Genomic DNA, 9,106 nt, shown 5'->3' on the forward strand with positions numbered 1-9,106 from the left:
CTAACTGTAAGTATAACAAACATGGATGACTATTGGACCAATAATTTTCAATACCTATGTAGCTTAAAGACTAAGGCTTTATATTTGAATATTAAACAATCTTTAAACAACTGTGCAGCAAATGAGGACAATGACCTCAAAATGTAAACAATGTATAAGCATCTGGATCAGAGGTAGAAATGTATATTGCAATATGATAAATATATCCTAAGATTGCATCAAAATACAAAATATCTTAAGCAGAGGTAAAAATAAGCATACATACAATATGATAAAATAACTTTGCATAGAGGTACGAATATTGTGAACAGAAACAGTAGCATATTCAATATAACAAACAATTTAAATTTATATCAATATACAAGAATTTATACCAACGTAAATTGTCTATAAATAATAGCTCACTATTCACTCTGTTACTCACTATTATTAGTGGTGTGAGTAAGCTCACACTAATCTACCTATTGTCCCTCCAATTTCCTTTTTTTTTAAGAGCCTACATAATTTCCACCCCAAACCCAACCCTATACCAATTCTAATTAACCCCTAATAGATGTCCCTAACCCTGAGGATAAACTTTTTTGGGAGAGGGGACATCGTCTTCTAGAGTTGCTTCCATGCCCAGCAAACCAGCTTCCTTCCCTCTCAAGTTACCTGAGTATGGGTGTATTAAGAACTGCACACATTCCAGAGGTAAGAGGACAATGTCTTAGTGAAAACAATTTTTCTTTTTGAATCTTTACTCCTGGAACTGGACCTGTAACTCACAGAATGTTTGCCTGAATTGAATCCCATCACTGCCTAAAATCTTATGCTGTCACACACCTGTGACCTGTGACCCCAGCACTGGGGAGGCAGTGAGCAAGAAAATACAGAGTTCTAGTCGTCCTCAGATATATGGTGATTTCAGAACAATCTAGGCTACATGAATTTCTGTCACAAAAGGAAAGGAAAAGCAAATCTTTATTTTTACCATGTGTCTGTGAAAAAATATAAAACTGAGGCTGGAGAGATGGCTCTGCAGTTAAGAGCACTTGCTCTTGCAGAAGATCCCAGTTCAGTTCCCAGCACCCATGTGTAGCACACAACCGCCTGTGCCTCCAGTGCCAGGGGTCCAGTGCTGCATCTGACCAAGAGCTCTAGATATGCATGGTACATTTATATGTGTACAGGCAAAAAGCACTCATACACATAAAATAAAAATAAGTAATTCCAAAAGAATATATAAATGGGTTGAGTGCCTGCTGCATACAAAGTATTGTTGCCTTTGGCTATTTACAAGATAATTTCTATTTATCACAAAACTCGCAAAGGTCTTAATTTTAATGTCATTTTACAGAAAAAGATATGAGGTTAATTAGCTTGCTAACCCAAGGATTTGACCAAACTATCTAGTTCCGAGGCCAGATATGAATGGACAGAATCTTTTTATGTCTGTGTGGACTTCAGCAAGTCTAAACACATCCTCTCTGGGTCAAAAGGTGGGCACCTAAAGAATACAGTCGTAGAACGTGATGACTAGATTTGCCTCGAAGCATCAGCCTGTGCTCGTGAAAATGGTTTAATCCTCGCGAATACCTCTGTCACCATGGAATGAAAGCCATCCCTTATCAAGGTGTACACAGAGAGAGAGAAAGAGAGAGACAAACGTGCCCACTACCCACCCCAGCCCACCCACCTATCCCCATCCCCAATGCCTGTGTTAATCTCCTGCTAGAGATTTATGGCTACTCAACACTTCTAAGATCTGTTAGCCCCACATTCCAGAATCACAGAACACACCAGACGACCCCAGGACTCAGCCAGCCTGTTTAGCAACATAGCAGAGCAGTTACAAGGGTAGGATTTAGGGCCCAGCTCTGCCACTTCCCATCAGTCACGTTGCTGTCCCCCTAAGCCCCAGTGTAAAAAATGAGGTAATTACCACCTGCCTCCCGTAACACCCGTAGGGACTAAGTGAGGTGACAGACAGCAGGAATGTCCGCCACCCACATAGGCCAACAGGTCATCTGCTGTTTTCAGTACATGTCCGGACAACAGGACAATTTGAAGAGTACATCAACCCTTTCAGCATCTCACTGACCTGGAGAGTCCTTAGGGCTTGCCTATCAAGTTCTTTAGTGGTCGGTGAGGGGTTTGAGGTGAGCCAGGTCCCTCCAAGCACCCTCCACTCCGGTGTGGAGACAGGCAAGAGAAGTAGCGTAGCACATGAAGGAAATGGCAACAGCATGTTGTGAGAGTGTAGACAGACAGACAGCACTCAACCCCATGTGGGGTGGAGGGACACTTCAGGAGCCATGTCAGGAGTTCTCCAAGGAGTTGAAATGACTGCAGGTAGAGACCAAGTTCTTGGTAAAAGGCATGCTGGCATAAAACTGTGCTTTGTAGCCATCCATGGCCCCGACAGCTCATTTGCACGGGATTGAGGCTGGGGAGGTGACCTAGGAGTTGAGTGCCAACTTTAGTTTCAGCACCCATATCAACCAGCTGTAACTGTGGTTCCAGGCAATCCAACATTTTCCTCTGGCCTCCATGGAAACCCACACACATATGGAATACACTCACACAGACACATGTGTACATATAAATGAAAATAAATACAACTTTAAAAGGGAAAATGTCCTCACATAGGGCTATGCAGTTGTGTAGTTTATTTCATATGGCTTTGTCCAGAATTTTAAAAAAAAGAAAAAACACTTCCAAGGCATGGAGAGACAGTTCAGCAGTTACACCACTTGAAGCTCTTGCAGAGGACCTAGGTTCAGTTCCAAGTCAGGCAGCTCACAACTACCTAGAAATCCATTTCCAAGGGATCCAACACCCTCTTCTGGCCTGTACACACGTGTTACACATAACGTCATGCAGGTACACACAGATGATAGATAGATGATAGATAGATAGATAGATAGATAGATAGATAGATAGATAGATAGATAGCAGGTGACAGATATATCTCTAATTATTAAATAATTATTAAATAAGCACATTATTTAAATTTTAATAGGAATTTTCATTTTACAACAAAGTTCTCATGAGCTGGAATGTGATTGCTCACACCTGCAATCCCAGCAATCTGGAGTCAGAGGCAGGAAGATTGCCTACAAATTTAGGGGTCCCTGAGCTCTGTAGTGACGTTGAAGTCAGCTTGGATTACATAGTAAAGTTTCAGGCTGCAAGGGCCATACAAGCAGGGTTCAGCCAAGATAAAGACACGCGTATATACACAAACAAACAAACAACAGACTGCTCTCCAGCCCAGAAGGGTCTCTTCAGCTCGGCTGCAGCGTTGTCCTCCAGCTCAACATGGCTCTGAGGTGAGCTGCTGCCCTGCACAGGTCCCCCAGCGATGGAGCCATTGTCATCTCATGCTGTCTCTACAGGGGCAGACCTGTAGGCTGTGGGATGCTTAGTAACACCTCAGCCTCTGAGATATCATTTATAACAGTCACAAATGTCCTGGACACTGCCCCTTGTTGGGGAGGGGAATCGCATCGCATGTCCCGCAAGCCACGGCTTTATAGACTTTCAGAGCCTGCCCCATCGCTGGAGCAGTCACCATTTAGCTGGGACATGCTGTCAAGTGTATGGGCTGCTCAACCATGGCTTCCTAGGAGAAGAAACTCTCCTCCAACGTGCAGTCCGCTGACTAGCTTGCCTTTAGCCAGTGTGTGTGTGTTGGAAAGGCATGTAAGGGAGATACACAAAAACCATATAAAACGCACAAAAGTATGTTTTCAGATCTGAGTCTTCCCTGTCATCCCAATACTACCACAAGGTGTCCCCATGTGTGGCCTTTGTCGACAAAGGGAGGATGCAGTTGGACTGAAGGGCTGAGTGCGCAGAGAGGAGTGGCCTAAGTCCCACCAGATAAGATTTCTGGGGACCAGCTGACAGAAATCCTACCTACTGAGGCAAAGGGATGCAGAAATCTACTCCAAAGTACCCCCAACTTGACATCCACCCCTTCCTGAGAGCACACACAGATGGCACCACACTGCTTTCGGGTCCTTTTGGGAGACAGCACCAATTCCCTTGTAGCTGTGGCTGTCACCCACACTGTAGGCATTCACTATGACCTGGGGCCTGCAGCCCAGCAGGAGTCTACAAACACCTCGGTGTCAGGGAGGAGTGGTGAGGGGGAGCTGGCAGACAGAGGGAGTCCTGGGTAGAAACTGACCCCTCTTGTCACCACAAGAGGATATGCCACTCCACAGATAAGGATGAGAGGCAGGGCACAAAATAGAGAGCCAAAGAGATTTATGACCACTGCCCAGTGGCTCCAAGTCCCTAGGAGTTCAAGCATCAAGTTACCTATACTTCCCAGACGCTGTAAACTCCCCCTACCGTAAAAGCGAGCCTTGGGATGACCTACTTGAAGAATGAAAAGGCTGATCAAGCACAAGAGAACAAGCTGAAGTCCAGCACCAAAGAGCCCATGGACAGCCAGCATAGAGCGGTAACCATGCAAGCATTGAGCAGAGTCTGGCAGGCCCCTGCAAGTGCCATCAGCCTAGATTTGAGATAGGCAGGGCTAGGTTGAGATTACACAGTTAATCATGGTGCTTACTCCTTTGGTCTTGGTACATCTTCCATGTCCGCACCTCTAAGAAATAGCCTTATTTGCCATGAACTGCTCATAGGCTTCCTATGCCACCCCTAGAGGTCTGCCTAGAAAGTGAGGCTTTGTTGGGGACTGCAGACCCTCAGACCCTGAATTTTCTATCAGCCCTTGTCTGCTGGTAAACAACTTGTTTTCCTATGCTTGCAGCTGCTCTGAGCACAGACCCTCATGAGTTCCTGATAACAAGGAAGTGGTTTCTGGAGGACTTACAGCTGAAAAATCCCGAGAGCTAGGGTGTGGCCATTAGTCAAGGAGAGGACTATATAAGCTGCCCTCGAACACAATAAAATTGGCATTCAAGAGTGACCTGTGTCTCTGTGTGTTTTTTAATCCCCAGACCCTTGCCCGGTCACAGTTCCAGGTGGTGCAGGTGCCACAGGGCTTCCTAAGATGAGCAAGAGCAGGGGCTAGAGTCCAGTGAGGGCAGGGGCATAGGCTAGAGTCCAGTGAGGAGCAGCAGTGGACAGCAGCTCCCCGGGATGAGACTCACCGTGAACAGTACCCCGAGGAGAGCTAGGCCTGCTCTGAGTTTTTCCTGGATCCTCTTCAGCTCCCCCTAACATCTTATGTAGAGCATTTTAGAAAGCCTAGACCACTTTGTAACCTGACTGATGGTCCTCCTCAGTCTGACTCTCAATATCAAGCTTGGTATATCTCACCTGAGCCCCCTTTTCTTCCTTCTGGATAAACCATTAGTCCCTAGGGTTTTCAAAACTACCCTTGTCATCCAAATGCCAAGGAGCCTCTCTGATCTGCTGGGCCTCCCTCAGAACACCCATCTCCAGCTACCGTCAGACACCTCATCTAGACGTCTCATGAACAGCTCAGCCTGTTTGTCCAGGAGCTCTCCCCATCCCCATCCCAACCTCCCACCCTCGCCTGGCCGACAGCTCGCTGCTCTCTGGCCCATTCAATCCATTGTCAGTCCTGTCATGTCTTCAGCTGGAACCTGGCACCTTTTCTCCACATATTAACCACAACCTAAAATTGTCTCACTTGTGGATGTCTACATTTTTTTTTCTTGAACTACTTAAAATTAGAGAGGGCTATATCTCACTATTGCTTACCACCTCGTCCCTAGAATTTCCCCGGCATCTGACATAACAAGCACTGTATGAGTATTAGCTGTAGGAAGCAAGGGATCTACTGACGGTGACCTTGTCCGGGATGAAGCAGCCGTCATCAGTCTGGCACGATCCCACAGGGCCAGCCCGCTTTTCTACATCAGACACTACGATGTCTCACCTGTCCTGACTCAAAACGAGGTGTGAGCCTTTCTAGAAGGTCGCTGTTGTGGCACCGGAAGTTGACTCTTCCTGAGAAGTTCTCTCCTTCAGCCTAAGGAGGAAATATCAGTCCCCTGGCCCGTCTTAAGTAAAGGTTTCTGTCTGTAGTTTGTGTGTGATTTTGGTGCCCAGGCAGCAGGCCATGGCCAGATGGAACCAGTGAAATCTCACTCAGAGACAGTGTGGGGAAGTAGGAGCCTGGACTCAAGACACCCGAAGAGCCTAAGTGAGTTGTTCCACCCCTCCATTTAAAGAAAAAGAGTCAGGACTTTGGAACCCTTCTCCTAAGTCCCTTCCAGGAAGGGGCTGTGAGATTCCTGAGCTGAAGAGAATCTTTCACCATGTTTTCTTCACCACAGGACTTCTCTGGACCTCCAGCATGTTCTCCTAAGAAAGACCTTTCCCAGTCAAGAAACCCTTTATCACCAGGTGGTGGTTTTGCATGCCTTTAATCCCAGAGGCAGGTGAATCTCTGTGAGTTTGAGGCCAGCCTAGTCTACAAAGCGAGTTCCAGGACAACCAAAGTCACAGAGAAACCCTGTCTTGGAAAAACAAACAAACAAACAAACAAAAAACCTTTATCCCAGAGTGTGCCAATGCGCTGTGTGCATGACGAAGCTTTTAGCTGGGGGAATCTGCAGCCCTGGGGTTCTAGCAGTGTGTTCTGTGCACCTTTACGGGGGACAAACTTTTAGGATGTCAGATTCAGTGAGGATCAGCACCCTACGAAGAAACACACTGTTTCCAAGGCCTTGCTAGTTCCCACAGTTGAAAGCACCAGAAGAAAGTGGATGTTTAGGTGTTCCAGCCTCTCTCCTAGAAGCGAGCGAGGCCCACAAGCCATTCCCACAGGGCTCCAAGGATAAATTAGCCAGCCTGTCCATTTGGTTACACTCGGCGGATGGTGAGACAATGCCTTGGATCAGAGCTAGAGTTCTGTGGCTGCTTCACAGAGTCCATAGGGAGAGACAAACACAGAAAGTCCAGAGAGGGGACCAGATAGGTCCCTGGGGAACAGGGTGCAGAGAATGCTCACAGAGCTGGTGTAAGACACATGCTCTTTATTGACAACAGAACAGCTGGGCCGGGGACTGTGTATAATATCCATCGCTTCCACCAAGGGGGGGTACCGTCGGGAATCAGAAGACGGCAGATGCGGTCACGGCAGAACAATCACAGGCACAGAATGGCACCAGGGAGAGGGACATCTGTAATCTTCACATGGGCCTCCACCAGGATCTAATGGAAGAGCCAGGGCTTTCAGCCTCCCAGGCCTAAATAGGGTAGACTGCTGGGGGATGCTGATTTGTCTGGGGAGCAGATGAAGAGAGGTGCTCTGGGGTGGCCGGACTGTTGGCAAGCTCTTTATTTGGAGTAGAGCCTGGAGGGCTGAGAGAGATCAACACTGCCACCTCCATTGCTGCCTGAGCTGACTCCTCCACCACAGACTCCACGGCTACCCCTGGAGGCGTGGCCAAAGCTGCTGCCACCATTAAAACCACTGCCACCAAATGCGCTGCCCAATCTACCGCCATTACTGCTTGCCGAGCGAACATCACTTCCTGTGCCTCGTCCAACACCAAAGACACTTCCGTAACCACCACTTGACAAGGCCAAGGCGCTACTGTTGACTGCAGCTGTGGAGAAAACAGGACAGCAGTCAGCACCCTGGCGTCCACTCCACTGAGTTATGCATGAGCCACCAGACCAGGGAGATCGGGACAGCAGTCAGCACCCTGGCGTCCACTCCACTGAGTTATGCATGAGCCACCAGACCAGGGAGATCGGGACAGCAGTCAGCACCCTGGCGTCCACTCCACTGAGTTATACGTGAGCCACCAGACCAGGGAGATCGGGACAGCAGTCAGCACCCTGGCGTCCACTCCACTGAGTTATACGTGAGCCACCAGACCAGGGAGATCGGGACAGCAGTCAGCACCCTGGCGTCCACTCCACTGAGTTATACGTGAGCCACCAGACCAGGGAGATCGGGACAGCAGTCAGCACCCTGGCGTCCACTCCACTGAGTTATACATGAGCCACCAGACCAGGGAGATCGGGACAGCAGTCAGCACCCTGGCGTCCACTCCACTGAGTTATACATGAGCCACCAGACCAGGGAGATCGGCAGTGATCATGAACATTAACTGGGAGACACCACTCAGCAAGTCAATTCAAATAACAAAATGATTCCTTCTATATGCCATCAACTTGTCTGTCTGTCTGTCTGTCTGTCTGTTTTTGAGTCAGGATCTCACTATTAGCCCTGGCTGGCCTTGACCTCACTGCCTCTCAAGAGCTGGGCTTGAAGGCGTGTATCATCACACCCTGCCATCAGCTCTCTTCTTTTGCACTGCTCAGGATTAACCCAGGGCCGAGTCCATGCTGGGTTCTACCTCTGAGCCACATCCCCAGCCCAATATAGTCAATCCTTAATGACACTTGTGAAGGTCACCCAGCATTGGAAATTTTCCCCACTGGCCATTTGAAAGTGGCCTGAAGGCTATAAGATGGCTGAGAAAGAAAAGGGTCTTCTTGGCAAGCCTGACAGCCTGAGACGCCTCGTGATGCGGAAGACATGACTCCCACAAGCTATTCTTGGACTCTCAATCAGGCATGTGCACTCACAGATATACACACATAAAATACATAAATACTTTAAAAAATTATAACTATATATAGGAGGATCTGAGCCCAGAACAAAGAGAAGAACTAATGCACTGCCCTTCCATCCCCAGAATGGCCCTCTAACTTCCATAGCAACTAAGCAGGACAGTTTTATAAAAGTCAACTTGACACGAGCTAGAGTCATCTTGAGAGGAGGGAGTCTCAACTGAGAAAAAGCCTCCACAAGATCAGGCTGCAAGCAAGCCCGTGGGACCATGTTCTTAATCAGTGACTTATGAGGAAGGGCCCAGCCCATGGTGGGTGCAGCCATCCCTGACCTGGTGGTCCTTGGTTCTATTAGAAAGCAGGCTGAGCAAGCTATGGGGAGCAAGCCAGTAAACAGCTCCCCTCCATGGCCTCTGCATCAACTGCCGCCTCAGGTTCCTGCCCTGCGTGAGTTCCTGCCCTGGCTTCCTTCAGTGATGGACTGTGGATGTGGGAGGGTAAGCCAGATCAGCCCTTCCCTCCTCAACTCACTTTAGTCGTGGTCTCATCATAGCAGTAGTAACCCTAACAAGACAGAAACTGTTCT

Source organism: Chionomys nivalis, chromosome 17 (genome assembly GCF_950005125.1).
Source record: "Chionomys nivalis chromosome 17, mChiNiv1.1, whole genome shotgun sequence".
Classification (NCBI taxonomy): Eukaryota; Metazoa; Chordata; class Mammalia; order Rodentia; family Cricetidae; genus Chionomys; species Chionomys nivalis.